At 43.0% G+C, this 15,020-nt stretch overlaps 13 non-coding genes across 13 annotated transcripts; 6 read left to right on the top strand and 7 right to left on the bottom strand.

The window, feature by feature from the left end:
- Nucleotides 1-2,304: 2,304 nt before the first annotated feature.
- Nucleotides 2,305-2,378, top strand: TRNAN-GUU. The gene has a single exon. It is a non-coding gene; the product is annotated as a tRNA-Asn (tRNA).
- Nucleotides 2,379-8,493: 6,115 nt separating this feature from the next.
- On the bottom strand, nt 8,494-8,567 carry TRNAI-AAU. Its single transcript has one exon. It is a non-coding gene; the product is annotated as a tRNA-Ile (tRNA).
- A 1,073-nt stretch (nt 8,568-9,640) lies between these two features.
- On the bottom strand, nt 9,641-9,714 carry TRNAI-AAU. Its single transcript has one exon. It is a non-coding gene; the product is annotated as a tRNA-Ile (tRNA).
- Nucleotides 9,715-9,885: 171 nt separating this feature from the next.
- On the top strand, nt 9,886-9,959 carry TRNAN-GUU. The gene has a single exon. It is a non-coding gene; the product is annotated as a tRNA-Asn (tRNA).
- Nucleotides 9,960-10,666: 707 nt separating this feature from the next.
- TRNAI-AAU lies at nt 10,667-10,740 on the bottom strand. The gene has a single exon. It is a non-coding gene; the product is annotated as a tRNA-Ile (tRNA).
- Nucleotides 10,741-10,910: 170 nt separating this feature from the next.
- TRNAN-GUU lies at nt 10,911-10,984 on the top strand. The gene has a single exon. It is a non-coding gene; the product is annotated as a tRNA-Asn (tRNA).
- Nucleotides 10,985-11,691: 707 nt separating this feature from the next.
- TRNAI-AAU lies at nt 11,692-11,765 on the bottom strand. Its single transcript has one exon. It is a non-coding gene; the product is annotated as a tRNA-Ile (tRNA).
- A 171-nt stretch (nt 11,766-11,936) lies between these two features.
- Nucleotides 11,937-12,010, top strand: TRNAN-GUU. The gene has a single exon. It is a non-coding gene; the product is annotated as a tRNA-Asn (tRNA).
- Nucleotides 12,011-12,717: 707 nt separating this feature from the next.
- On the bottom strand, nt 12,718-12,791 carry TRNAI-AAU. The gene has a single exon. It is a non-coding gene; the product is annotated as a tRNA-Ile (tRNA).
- Nucleotides 12,792-12,961: 170 nt separating this feature from the next.
- TRNAN-GUU lies at nt 12,962-13,035 on the top strand. The gene has a single exon. It is a non-coding gene; the product is annotated as a tRNA-Asn (tRNA).
- Nucleotides 13,036-13,743: 708 nt separating this feature from the next.
- Nucleotides 13,744-13,817, bottom strand: TRNAI-AAU. Its single transcript has one exon. It is a non-coding gene; the product is annotated as a tRNA-Ile (tRNA).
- A 171-nt stretch (nt 13,818-13,988) lies between these two features.
- TRNAN-GUU lies at nt 13,989-14,062 on the top strand. The gene has a single exon. It is a non-coding gene; the product is annotated as a tRNA-Asn (tRNA).
- Nucleotides 14,063-14,770: 708 nt separating this feature from the next.
- Nucleotides 14,771-14,844, bottom strand: TRNAI-AAU. The gene has a single exon. It is a non-coding gene; the product is annotated as a tRNA-Ile (tRNA).
- Between the last annotated feature and the right edge of the window lie 176 nt (nt 14,845-15,020).

The following is a 15,020-nucleotide window of genomic DNA, read 5'->3' as shown; positions in this document are numbered from 1 at the left end:
GGACCCTGACAAGTACCTTTTTTGAGGAATTACTATATATATGCAAAGTTTCTAGTGCTTACCTGAATGCAGAAATTTTGATAACCTTTTTTTGAAAAACGTTTTTGAATGCATATTGCATCATTAGTGAGACATATATACATTTTACAATTATTCAAACCTTTGAGTTGGACTCGTTTGTTATGAAGCAATGATTGGAAAATAAACTCTTTTTCCTAAGAGGGGGTTACCTCCTCCTCTTTAGAGTTTTATACCTCTGAGCTGTATTTTAGCACAACGGGTCCTCCTCGTGGGTTGAGTTACCATTATAGAGTCGGTTTGTTTTTGTTTACACAGTATCTTTTCTGACTCTCCTTTGTTACATTGTCCCTGTTGATAGTGGAAACAAAGTCTCATTATTAAGCTGATGCTCAGAATTCGGAAACAGTAGGGAACAGCACGGAAAAAAAACTTCCCAATGCTCAGCACTGATAGCATGCAAATTATTTAGACCAGGGGTCTCCAAAGTCCCTCCTCGAGGGCCGAATCCAGTCAGGTTTTCGGGATTTTCCCAATGAATATGCATGAGATGTGCATGTACTGCTTTCAACGCATATTCATTAGGGAAATCCTGAAAACCTGACTGGATTTGGCCCTGGAGGAGGGAGTTTGGAGACCCCTGATTTAGACACTGTTAGCATTGAGTATTGGGGGTTAAGGGGCAAGATCATATATTTATTAATTTAATTTGTTTTCTATCCCATTCTCCCCAATGAGCTCAGAACGGGTTATAGGGTAACATATATAATATACAGTCAAAACATATAAGACATACATAATATACAGTCAAAATGATGCCTAGTACGTATGCATAAAAGCTGTACGGTAAGCATGGGGGAATGGGGACCAGTGCTGGACAGACTTGAACTGTTTGAGTCCTGCACCTGGCGAGAAACCAAGAAGAGTGACCAAATCCAGAAGGGAAAAAAGCCTGTGCGGTCTGTGTCACACACGAGGCGAGGGATAGATGAGGTTTTGACACTCCATTGTGTTGATCATTTTATTGTCTCCAACTCCTCATCTCCAATATATAATCCCCAGCTCCTCAGAAGTACCACCTGGGCTCAAAAGATTTCCCTGAAAAGAAGACCACAATGAAAAGCTAATGTACCCATGAAATATGCTAGAAGGTTTGTTAATTTAAAATTTAAAAGTAAAAATTGATAGCGGCTCCATTGAGGAGGTAGTACATAAAGCCTAGGGAAGTGAAAACTTTGAGCCCAGATGGTACTTCTAAGGAGCTGGAGATTATATATTGGAGGTGAGGAGTTTGAGATATATACTAAGCTATATCTTGGTGAGAGTTTGATTGGTGATCCTCACAAGAACATTTATATATAAAAATTGAGTGCCGTGTGGATAAATAGATCATTTTATTGTAATATACTGCAAGTGGGGGAATTGTACAGATTAGGAAAGATCTATTTGATTGACAGGATGCCAAGGGGACAAGATCTTGTCAATCAAATAGAAAGACTGGATGGTAGACTGCAGTAGAAATAGGGGACAGCCTTGAGAAAGCCTAAATAGGCGAAACATGTCAGCAAGAATCCCCCGGCCGACAGCGATCTAACACATAAGATAAGAAATAAGAAAATTTAATAAACAGATTGATGTCGATCAGGAGCAGTTTATCTGTATGAAATAATGGAAGAACGCTGCAAGAGTCTCCGATGATCTCAAAAAATATTTAAAGTGACAAAAAAATTCTAGATGGTTACTAAGTTCTCTTAATACCTATAATGTTTGGTATACTATTCACTATACATCCATGGATGACCTTGGCTAACGCAGAGTAGTGGGTCAGGCTCTCTTCATCCTATACGGCAGAATAGATGGACAGAGAGGATCTCTATTGCATTCATTTACGATGTTACCATGCTACCATACAACGCCTATCAATTCCATATATGCTTACCACTGAGGTTCCTATACAAATGCTGACATTACCACTGACGAGAGGATAGTAAATGAGTAGGTTGGAAAGAGTAAGCTACTAAGAAGCACCTGGAAAAGTTTTCAAGGAGGAAAAGTGGCCCGTATGGGTATTGAACCCATGACCTTAATGTTATTAATCAGCTGAGCTAACTGGCCAATGTAGGTGATGCGCTTGGAACTCTCACCTCTATGTAAAGAAAGTGCACTAGTGCTACACATCCTCCGACATTTCCACTGACGAGAGGATAGGAAATGAGAAGGTTGGAGAGATTAAGCTCTTATATATTGGATGGCTATAGATCACACGTTCAAAGTACCTGTTGTGCTGTCTCTGTGGCGCAATTAGTTAGCGTGTTCAGCTGTTAACTGAAAGGTTGGTGGTTCAAGCCCACCCAGGGACGAGAGATTTACCTTATGTTCTTTTTTCAGGAACAGAGTCGGGTAAAATATGGTATGTTGCCTCCGTGTCAACCCTCAACGAGAAGGGCGGTGCAGCTCTGCAGTGTCCGGGAAATACCTTAGGCTTACCTTAAGAAAGAGTACACCTGGTTGGGTATAAAACAAAAAATGAGACACTGGTCCTTCTTTTTACACAAACCTAAAAATCCATACTGTGATAGGTACTCAGGGGGCGATTCTTTAAATGTGCGCTTCCGTATAGGTGCCCTGATGCCACAGAGCAACACTCTATACTACAATGGCATCTGGGCGCTTGGATTCCAAAATAGAATAATAACTCAACCAGGTATCGGTGCACCTTTCATTTACATGCCTACAGTTAGGCCAGACATAGAGCTGATATAACCGTAGTTGTATATCAGCAGATGAGGTGCAAATGCGCAAGAACGAATCGTGGAAATGAAGATGCCATAGAAATTACCACAGGGGGGGGGGGGCTGAGCCTGCACGGAAAGGGGAGAGGACGCATGGAATAGCGGCTCCTTCCCGACGACACCAACTAACTGAATTATTAGATTCCCTGCTATACCTTCTGTGCTCTCTCAGGCGGGACCGAATTTGCGAACCCACGCTCCTCTCATATGTCGCCGCCAAAAGCAATAAAGAGCGATTTGACCCCGATACAGCCCAGTGGCAAAAGACCGAAAACGGATCCCGTTTCGCCTGACAAAATGGCGGCGAAACCTGAACCCTCTCAAATGGATGCCCTGATCGCAGAAATGCGGGCCTTTAAAGGGGTAATGCGCGAGCAGGTAGACGAGATTAAACTTCTGCGCGTGGAGATTGGAGCGCTAAATGATCAATTTGTTGATGCCAGACATCAGCTGGACGCCCTTGAAGAGAAGTCAGCGGCATTTGAAAATAAAACTGTCATCATGGATAAACACTACAAGCTTCTCACCTCGCTGCAACGCGATATGGAGGACCTCTCAAACCGCAGCAGACGCTGCAATGTCCGCATCGTTGGGCTCCCGGAGACTTCGGAAGGATCTGATATGATATCATTTCTGACTGAGTTTCTGCCTAAGGCTCTGAGCCTCTCCTTCTCCACCCCATTGGAGATAGAAAGTACGCATCGTGTTCCTTCGCGCCTCTCCGCCCACTCCACCTCTGCTAGGCCCATGGTGGCGAAGATCCTGCGATATCAACACGCTCTTCAACTAATTAATGCAGCTAAATCACGTCCCCAGCTCCTACATCAGGGCAAGAAATTTTTTATAGTGCCCGACCTCGCCAAAACCACCGCTCTCAAACGAAAGGAATTTCTTTCTCTTCGCCAGCAACTGATAGATATTGGGGCCAAATATGGCCTCATGTACCCTGCCCGTATGAAGGTTACATACAACAACCGCACTACATCTTTCGTGGATCCAGCAGATCTGAAATCCTTTCTGGACTCAATACCCACTGCTATGACCTGATTTTGCCTTCTGTACTAGGGGTATAGTATAGATTTTCATTATTGGTGTTGTGAAGGTGCTTTGATGCTCTGTGTGTTTTTTCTCCCAGGTTTCTCACAGGCTCACCCATATATTGTTGTGCTCTTTATACACTTGTGCATATTTTTATGTTATTATGCCAGGTGTATGCTATGAAGTTTACCTTCTATGTTTCTTCTTGTTTTTTCCCCTTCACTTCTTTTGTTCCTCTTATAAGGAATGGTCTAGACTCACAGGGTTCCGCTGCCTTGCAAAATCTATATTCTCGCTTGCTGCCTTATATGTCCAATCATTCTCCCCTTTTCTCATTCTGCAATGGCTGATTTACATATAATGTCCTACAATGTTAATGGGCTGAACCATCCCATTAAAAGGAAAAAAATAACTCATTATATCAATGTGAAACATCCAGATGTCGACTTTTTGCAGGAGACGCACCTCCCTTCCGCACCAGCCCTCAAACTGTCCATCCCAGGTTATTCTGCTCATATTTTCTCTTCAGCTCCAAACAAAAAAACGGAACGGTGTTTCTATTTTTTTCAAGAACACCATTCCCATCACTATAAAATCCCAACGGATGGATGAGGAGGGGAGGTGGTGTCTGGTGCATGCTGCTTTACACTCAGTGGAATATGTGTTCATGAATATCTATGCCCCAGTTATGGATCATCCGGAATTTTTCAGACATCTTCAATCCGTTCTTCTTGAATTCTCCTCCTGTAATATAATTGTGGGCGGAGACTTCAATCAAGTACAGGATATTGTACTAGATAGATCTTCCACATGTAAACCTTCCCTCTCTAGAACTCATCAAGAACTTCATAATCTCATTACTAACTTTAATCTAATCGACCCCTGGAGGCTCCTCTATCCCAAAGGCAAGGAATATACACATTTCTCCCCACCACATAATACATATACGAGAATTGATTACTTTCTCGTGTCTTCTTCATTCTCATCTCACCTCATCGACGTTGTCATTCATCCCATAAACTTAACTGACCATGCCTCGGTTTCTCTGTTCTTCCGCTCCTCTACTCCCCCTCAAAACAATTGTTCCTGGAGGCTAAACAATCACCTTCTATTTGACGAAGATATAGTGGAGAAAATAAGTTCCTTCACTGCTGAATTTTTTGACATTAATACTAGAGATGATACTGTTAACCCTTCCATCATATGGGAGGCCTATAAAGCCACCTTAAGAGGTGAATTTCTTAAACTTTCCTCCTGGAAAAAGAAAATCGCAGTGCAAAAAGAAAAGCAGTTGGAAACCTCTATTAAACAATTAGAACTCAAACACATGACCTCCCACTCACATGATCCGTCTACATATCATCAATTGCTTAAACTTAAATACGAATACAATTACTTAGCTTCTTATAAAGCTAGACAGGATCTCTTCATGATTCACTCGGGCCACTATATGGGAGATAATGTTATGGATAAGCCTTTAGCCAATCATCTTAAAACAAAATCTAAACGGTTCAACATATCTTCTATTCGCTCTCCCTCTGGCCACTTATTTACTTCCACTGAACACATCGCATCCCAATTTGAACTCTTTTACACAAACTTATATAAATCTGATCTCCCACCTCACACTCCTGAGTTCGATTCATTTCTTGACAACATAAATCATCCTCAGTTGTCTATTGCTGCCAAGACAACATTAGATGCTCCCATATCCCTATCTGAAATTACCTCTACGGTATCCAGCATGGCACGTAACAAAGCTCCAGGCCCTGATGGGCTTACCAACGAATTTTATACTAAATTTATTACTACCTTAGCCCCTCATCTCCTGACCTACTATAATTTTATTCATCGATCGCCGGACAAGCAATACAATTTCGCTGAAGCCACGGTTGTGGTATTCCCGAAACCTGACAGAGACCCCATGATGGTAAAAAATTATCGCCCCATATCCCTTCTGAATCTAGACTATAAAATTATGGCTAAAATTTTATCTACTAGACTGAACACTGTCATTGCTGAATTAGTTCATGTTGATCAAGTCGGATTTATCCCTTGTCGCCATATAAGGGATAATCTCCGATTGTTCCACCACGTCAATGCTCATGCTAAATCCATGTCGGAACCTGTGATCGGACTGGCTATCGATGCTAAAAATGCATTCGATCGAGTGGAATGGCCTTTCCTGTTGCGGGTCCTGCAATGGTATAATTTTGGTGAGTATTTTATCAATTGGGTTAAAACACTCTATTGGCAGCCCTTCTCATGCATTCTGATTAACAACACCCTTTCGAATAAATTTTCCTTACATCGAGGCTCTCGACAAGGATGCCCGCTCTCTCCCCTGCTCTTTGACTTAGCCCTCGAACCCCTCCTCTCAGCCATACGTCAATCAGACCCCATTGAGGGCATCCCAGCAATTCACAGACAACTCAAATTAGCTGCATATGCCGATGACATCCTTCTATTCATCCGCAATCCCCTTACATCTCTTCTAGCTCTTACTCAGCTCATTCAGGAATATTCCTCCATATCGGGGTATTCTGTAAATTGGGACAAGTCTGAGATTTTCCCCTTAAATGATATGATTTCGCAAGCAGAACTCTCCCACTTTCCTTTTCATTGTTAAATACTTAGGCATCCTAATACACAAGGACCCTTCTCATATTATGTCTCTCAACATATCTAAGATCAAAACACTCATTCAACAAACCTTTAACAAATGGTCACCCTTATTTTTGTCCTGGTGAGGTCGACTCGCCTCGATAAAAATGAACCTGACTCCTAGAATCTCCTACATTTTCTCAATGCTACCAGCTCCCTGCAAACCCTCAATATTTTCATGGATTGATAAGACACTGACACGCTTCCTTTGGGATAACAAGAAGCCTCGAATCGCCCTAACCAAATTAAGAGCCTCAAAAATCAATGGCGGTTTGAATCTTCCAAATTTTTATTTATATTACTTAGCCTCTTTACTCAAATATGGGGCTTATTGGTCCCAGATCCCACGCACTTCAGATCCACCCCCATGATTGGAAATGGAATCATTGATAACACATCCATACCCTCTCCAGGCCTTCTGTTCCATGACTGTTCCATCACACTTGCGGAGACATGGACTCCTCAGTGCGACGCAGCTTGCAATATGACATCTGGATGTATTATCGGAACATCCATTGAATAGGAGTGTTCGAATGTGTATTTGGAATAACCCGAAACTAAAACATAATGGTAAAATGTTTTTCTGGAAAAAATGGCAAGCAGCTGGGATTTGGTATGTTGACCAATTTCTCAGCAGTAATAAAATTACTCCTTTTGTTACCCTTTGCTCTCGATTCCCTCCTTTGGTGAATTCACAATCTCAATGGGCGAATCTTACATTATCCATCAACTCCTTAATATCATCTTTAGCTCCCTCAACTCAGCAAGTATCTATCTTTCATTGGAGCGACTTGGTACGGCAACAAGGAGGAGCGGTATGAATTTTTTACAAGATCCTGCGAGACTTCAAACACACGTTCTCGCCCCATGACCAAACACAATGGTCTTCCATGCTGTTATCTCCCATCTCTGATATTAACTGGAACCTCTATTGGACAAAGACCAACTGCCCTCTCTTATCAGCTACAGTGGCTCAATCTTTATACTTTGTTATGTGGCAAGCAGTATGGACTCCTCATCGCATGAAGAAAGCAGGCTTACATCCGGACTCCTCCTGTTGGCATTGCCGTCTCGCTGAAGGTACTTTAGACCACATGCTATTTCATTGTGTAAACATACGCCCTTTTTGGAATGCTCTGGAAAACTATCCAATCCATCACAGATACCCATGCAGCCATCTTATTTGACATTATTATGCTTCGCTCACAACATACTTGCTTTGCTTCCACGCTTTACCCGTCTAAACTTATACATGCTATGTTGGTTACTGCAATTATGCATATCTTGAAGAATTGGAAATCAGCCTCCCATTTGAATTACACCTTTTGGTGGAAATCTGTATGCTTATATAATAGACATGAACAATACGCTGTTGAAAAACGCTCTATAACTCTATTGCCCTCTGCACCTCCTCCATCTTCTTGGACTTTTCTTCATAAGTACCTTGCTTCTCACCCTTTGACCATTCCTTAACCTATACTTATACTTAGCTTATACTGAGTACCATTTCTCCTTTTCAGTTCATTCTTTTCTTTCTTTCTTTCTTTCTTCCTTTTCTCTTTCCTCTTCGTTATCACTATTTCATTATTGTCCTATATTATACGATAATGCTGTTTGATATTTTGATTATATTCACTTGCTTATTCTCCAAGCTCTATGTACTCAAGATTTTATTTTTGTTCTGCCCTCATTTCGAAAAATTTTTTCAATAAAAAATTAAACTAAAAAAAAAAAGAAATTACCACAGGGAGGGGGAGGGGTGGGGGTGAGAAGAAGAAGAAGAAGAAAAAAAAGCTTACTAGCACCTAGTTTTCCCACCAACTGCTAGAAATCAGTAAACCAAAGATGATTGAACTGGTCTTATGTCACCTGTGTGAGGCATTTCTGTTTCATGCGCTTGCAAGGGAAGCTTTGCTGAAGCCTCCAGGCAACCACACTTACCCACTAAGAAGCACCCAGGGAAATTTTCAAGGAGTAAATGTGGCCCGTATGGGGATTGAACCCATGACCTTGGCATTATTAGTACCACGCTCTAACCAGATGAGCTAACCGGCCAACGTAGGTGATGCGCTTGGAACTCTCACCTCTATGTAAAGAAAGTGCACTAGTGCTACACATCATCCGACATTTCCACTGAGAAGAAGATAGGAAATGAGAAGGTTGGAGAGATTAAGCTCTTATATATTGAATGTCTATAGATCACATGTTCAAAATACCAGCTGTGCTGTCTCTGTGGTGCAATTGGTTGAGCGTTTGGCTGTTAACTGAAAGGTTGGTGGTTCAAACTCAACCAGGGATGAGAGATTTAGTTAATGTACTTTTTTCAGGAACAGAGTCGAGTAAAATATGGTATGTTGCCTCCGTGTGAAGCCTTAACTAGAAAGGCTGTGCAGCTCTGCAGTGTCCGGGAAATACCTAAGGGTTACCTTAAGAAAGAGTATACCTGGTTGGGTATAAAAGAAAAAACGAGACACTGGTCCTTCCTTTTACACAAACCTAAAAATCCATACTGTGATAGACACTCAGGGGGCGATTCTTTAACTGTGCGCTTAGAAACATAGAAACATAGAAAGATGACGGCAGAAAAGGGGTACAGCCCATCAAGTCTGCCCACTCTACTGACCCACCCCATTAAGTCTGAGTGCATATGACTTAGTTCCTTAGCTCGACCTTCCGTATAGGTGCCCTGGTGCCACAAAGCGACACTCTATGCTACAATGGCATCTGGGCGCTTGGATTCCGAAATAGAATAATGACTCAACCAGGTATCGGTGCACCTTACATTTACATGCCTGCAGTTAGGCAAGCCGATATAACTGTAGTTGTATATCAGCAGATGAGGTGCAAATGCGCAAGAACGAATCGTGGAAATGAAGATGCCATAGAAATTACCACAGGGAGGGGTAGTGGTGGGTGTGAGAAGAAGAAGAAAAACAAAAAGCTTACTAGTACCTAGTTTTCCCATCAGCTGCTAGAAATCAGTAAACTAAGGATTATTGAACTGGTCCTATGTCACCTATGTGAGGCATTTCTGTTTCATGCGCTTGCAAGGTAAGCTTTGATAAGGCCTCCAGGCAACCACACTTACCCACTAAGAAGCACCTGGGGAAGTTTTCAATGAGTAAAAGTGGCCCGTATGGGGATAGAACCCATGACCTTGGCGTTATTAGCACCACGCTCTAACCAGCTGAGCTAACCGGCCAACGTAGATGATGCGCTTGGAACTCTCACCTCTATGTAAAAAAAGTGCACTAGTGCTACACATCCTCCGACATTTCAACTAAGAAGAGGATACAAAATGAGAAGGTTGGAGAGAGTAAGCTCTTATATATTGGATGGCTATAGATCACAAGTTCAAAATACCTGATGTGCTGTCTCTGTGGCGCAATTGGTTAGCGCATTCGGCTGTTAACTGAATGGTTGGTGGTTCAAGCCCACCCAGGGACGAGAAGTTTCCCTTATGTTCTTTTTTCAGGAACAGAGTCGGGTAAAATATGGTATGATTCGTCCGTGTGAAGCCTCAACGAGAAGGGCTGTGCAGCTCTGCAGTGTCCGGGAAATACCTAAGGGTTACATTAAGAAAGAGTATACCTGGTTGGGTATAAAACAAAAAACGAGACACTGGTCCTTCCTTTTACACAAACCTAAAAATCCATACTGTGATAGGCACTCAGGGGGTGATTCTTTAACTGTACGTTTTCGTATAAGTACCCTATTGCCACAAAGCGACACTCTATACTACAATGGCATCTGGGCGCTTGGATTCCGAAATAGAATAATGGCTCAACCAGGTATCGGTGCACCTTACATTTACATGCCTGCAGTTAGGCCAGCCGATATAACTGTAGTTGTATATCAGCAGATGAGGTGCAAATGCGCAAGAACGAATCGTGGAAATGAAGATGCCATAGAAATTACCACAGGGAGGGGTAGTGGTGGGTGTGAGAAGAAGAAGAAAAATAAAAAGCTTACTAGTACCTAGTTTTCCCACCAGCAGCTAGAAATCAGTAAACCAAGGATAATTGAACTGGTCCTATGTCACCTGTGTGAGGCATTTCTGTTTCATGCGCTTGCAAGGGAAGCTTTCCTGAGGCCTCCAGGCAACCACACTTGCCCACAAAGAAGCACCTGGGAAAGTTTTCAAGGAGTAAAAGTGGCCAGTATGGGGATTGAACCCATGACCTTGGCGTTATTAGCACCACGCTCTAACCAGCTGAGCTAACCGGCCAACGTAGGTGATACGATTGGAACTCTCACCTCTATGTAATGAAAGTGCACTAGTGCTACACATCCTCCGACATTTCTACTGAGAAGAAGATAGGAAATGAGAAGGTTGGACAGATTAAGCTCTTATATATTGGATGGCTATAGATCACACGTTCATAATACCTGCTGTCTGGCTTTGTGGCGCAATTGGTTAGTGCATTCGGCTGTTAACTGAAAGGTTGGTGGTTCAAGCCCACCCAGGGACGAGAGATTTACCTTATGTTCTTTTTTCAGGAACAGAGTCGGGAAAAATATGGTATGTTGCCTCCGTGTGAAGCCTCAACGAGAAGGGCTGTGCAGCTCTGCAGTGTCCGAGAAATATCTAAGGGTTACCTTAAGAAAGAGTATACCTGGTTGGGTATAAAATAAAAAACGAGACACTGGTCCTTCCTTTTACACAAACCTAAAAATCTATGCTGTGATAGACACTCAGGGGGCGATTCTTTAACTGTGCGCTTCCGTATAGGTGCCCTGATGCCACAATGCTACACTCTATACTACAATGGCATCTGGGCGCTTGGATTCCGAAATAGAATAATGGCTCAACCAGGTATCGGTGCACCTTACATTTACATGCCTGCAGTTAGGCCAGCCGATATAACTGTAGTTGTATATCAGCAGATGAGGTGCAAATGCGCAAGAACAAATCGTGGAAATGAAGATGCCATAGAAATTACCACAGGGAGGGGTAGTGGTGGGTGTGAGAAGAAGAAGAAAAATAAAAAGCTTACTAGTACCTAGTTTTCCCACCAGCAGCTAGAAATCAGTAAACCAAGGATAATTGAACTGTTCCTATGTCACCTGTGTGAGGCATTTCTGTTTCATGCGCTTGCAAGGGAAGCTTTGCTGAGGCCTCCAGGCAACCACACTTGCCCACAAAGAAGCACCTGGGAAAGTTTTCAAGGAGTAAAAGTGGCCAGTATGGGGATTGAACCCATGACCTTGGCATTATTAGCACCACACTCTAACCAGCTGAGCTAACCGGCCAACGTAGGTGATGTGCTTGGAACTCTCACCTCTATGTAAAGAAAGTGCACTAGTGCTACACATCCTTCGACATTTCCACTGAGAAGAAGATAGGAAATGAGAAGGTTGGACAGATTAAGCTCTTATATATTGGATGGCTATAGATCACACGTTCAAAGTACTTGCTGTGCTGTCTCTGTGGCGCAATAGGTTAGCGCGTTCGGCTGTTAACTGAAAGGTTGGTGGTTCAAGCCCACCCTGGGATGAGAGATTTACCTTATGTTCTTTTTTCAGGAACAGAGTCGGGTAAAATATGGTATGTTGCCTCCGTGTGAAGAATCAACGATAAGGGCTGTGCAGCTCTGCAGTGTCCGAGAAATATCTAAGGGTTACCTTAAGAAAGAGTATACCTGGTTGGGTATAAAACAAAAAACGAGACACTGGTCCTTCCTTTTACACAAACCTAAAAATCCATACTGTGATAGACACTCAGGGGGCGATTCTTTAACTGTGCGCTTCCGTATAGGTGCCCTGATGCCACAAAGCGACACTCTATACTACAATGGCATCTGGGCACTTGGATTCCGAAATAGAATAATGACTCAACCAGGTATCGGTGCACCTTACATTTACATGCCTGCAGTTAGGCCAGCCGATATAACTGTAGTTGTATATCAACAGATGAGGTGCAAATGCGCAAGAACAAATCGTGGAAATGAAGATGCCATAGAAATTACCACAGGGAGGGGTAGTGGTGGGTGTGAGAAGAAGAAGAAAAATAAAAAGCTTACTAGTACCTAGTTTTCCCACCAGCAGCTAGAAATCAGTAAACCAAGGATAATTGAACTGGTCCTATGTCACCTGTGTGAGGCATTTCTGTTTCATGCGCTTGCAAGGGAAGCTTTCCTGAGGCCTCCAGGCAACCACACTTGCCCACAAAGAAGCACCTGGGAAAGTTTTCAAGGAGTAAAAGTGGCCAGTATGGGGATTGAACCCATGACCTTGGCGTTATTAGCACCACGCTCTAACCAGCTGAGCTAACCGGCCAACGTAGGTGATACGATTGGAACTCTCACCTCTATGTAATGAAAGTGCACTAGTGCTACACATCCTCCGACATTTCTACTGAGAAGAAGATAGGAAATGAGAAGGTTGGACAGATTAAGCTCTTATATATTGGATGGCTATAGATCACACGTTCATAATACCTGCTGTCTGGCTTTGTGGCGCAATTGGTTAGTGCATTCGGCTGTTAACTGAAAGGTTGGTGGTTCAAGCCCACCCAGGGACGAGAGATTTACCTTATGTTCTTTTTTCAGGAACAGAGTCGGGAAAAATATGGTATGTTGTCTCCGTGTGAAGCCTCAACGAGAAGGGCTGTGCAGCTCTGCAGTGTCCGAGAAATACCTAAGGGTTACCTTAAGAAAGAGTATACCTGGTTGGGTATAAAACAAAAAACGAGACACTGGTCCTTCCTTTTACACAAACCTAAAAATCCATACTGTGATAGACACTCAGGGGGCGATTCTTTAACTGTGCGCTTCAAGTATAGGTGCCCTGATGCCACAATGCGACACTCTATACTACAATGGCATCTGGGCACTTGGATTCCGAAATAGAATAATGACTCAACCATGTATCGGTGCACCTTACATTTACATGCCTGCAGTTAGGCCAGCCGATATAACTGTAGTTGTATATCAGCAGATGAGGTGCAAATGCGCAAGAACAAATCGTGGAAATGAAGATGCCATAGAAATTACCACAGGGAGGGGTAGTGGTGGGTGTGAGAAGAAGAAGAAAAATAAAAAGCTTACTAGTACCTAGTTTTCCCACCAGCAGCTAAAAATCAGTAAACCAAGGATAATTGAACTGGTCCTATGTCACCTGTGTGAGGCATTTCTGTTTCATGCGCTTGCAAGGGAAGCTTTGCTGAGGCCTCCAGGCAACCACACTTGCCCACAAAGAAGCACCTGGGAAAGTTTTCAAGGAGTAAAAGTGGCCAGTATGAGGATTGAACCCATGACCTTGGCGTTATTAGCACCACACTCTAACCAGCTGAGCTAACCAGCCAACGTAGGTGATGCGCTTGGAACTCTCACCTCTATGTAAAGAAAGTGCACTAGTGCTACACATCCTCCGACATTTCCACTGAGAAGAAGATAGGAAATGAGAAGGTTGGACAGATTAAGCTCTTATATATTGGATGGCTATAGATCACACGTTCAAAGTACTTGCTGTGCTGTCTCTGTGGCGCAATAGGTTAGCGCGTTCGGCTGTTAACTGAAAGGTTGGTGGTTCAAGCCCACCCAGGGATGAGAGATTTACCTTATGTTCTTTTTTCAGGAACAGAGTCGGGAAAAATATGGTATGTTGCCTCCGTGTGAAGCCTCAACGAGAAGGGCTGTGCAGCTCTGCAGTGTCCGAGAAATATCTAAGGGTTACCTTAAGAAAGAGTATACCTGGTTGGGTATAAAACAAAAAAACGAGACACTGGTCCTTCCTTTTACACAAACCTAAAAATCTATACTGTGATAGACACTCAGGGGGCGATTCTTTAACTGTGCGCTTCCGTATAGGTGCCCTGATGCCACAATGCTACACTCTATACTACAATGGCATCTGGGCGCTTGGATTCCGAAATAGAATAATGGCTCAACCAGGTATCGGTGCACCTTACATTTACATGCCTGCAGTTAGGCCAGCCGATATAACTGTAGTTGTATATCAGCAGATGAGGTGCAAATGCGCAAGAACAAATCGTGGAAATGAAGATGCCATAGAAATTACCACAGGGAGGGGTAGTGGTGGGTGTGAGAAGAAGAAGAAAAATAAAAAGCTTACTAGTACCTAGTTTTCCCACCAGCAGCTAGAAATCAGTAAACCAAGGATAATTGAACTGTTCCTATGTCACCTGTGTGAGGCATTTCTGTTTCATGCGCTTGCAAGGGAAGCTTTGCTGAGGCCTCCAGGCAACCACACTTGCCCACAAAGAAGCACCTGGGAAAGTTTTCAAGGAGTAAAAGTGGCCAGTATGGGGATTGAACCCATGACCTTGGCATTATTAGCACCACACTCTAACCAGCTGAGCTAACCGGCCAACGTAGGTGATGTGCTTGGAACTCTCACCTCTATGTAAAGAAAGTGCACTAGTGCTACACATCCTCCGACATTTCCACTGAGAAGAAGATAGGAAATGAGAAGGTTGGACAGATTAAGCTCTTATATATTGGATGGCTATAGATCACACGTTCAAAGTACTTGCTGTGCTGTCTC

This window comes from Geotrypetes seraphini, chromosome 5 (genome assembly GCF_902459505.1).
Source record: "Geotrypetes seraphini chromosome 5, aGeoSer1.1, whole genome shotgun sequence".
NCBI classification, from domain to species: Eukaryota; Metazoa; Chordata; class Amphibia; order Gymnophiona; family Dermophiidae; genus Geotrypetes; species Geotrypetes seraphini.
This window is presented reverse-complemented; position numbering and strand designations above follow the sequence as displayed.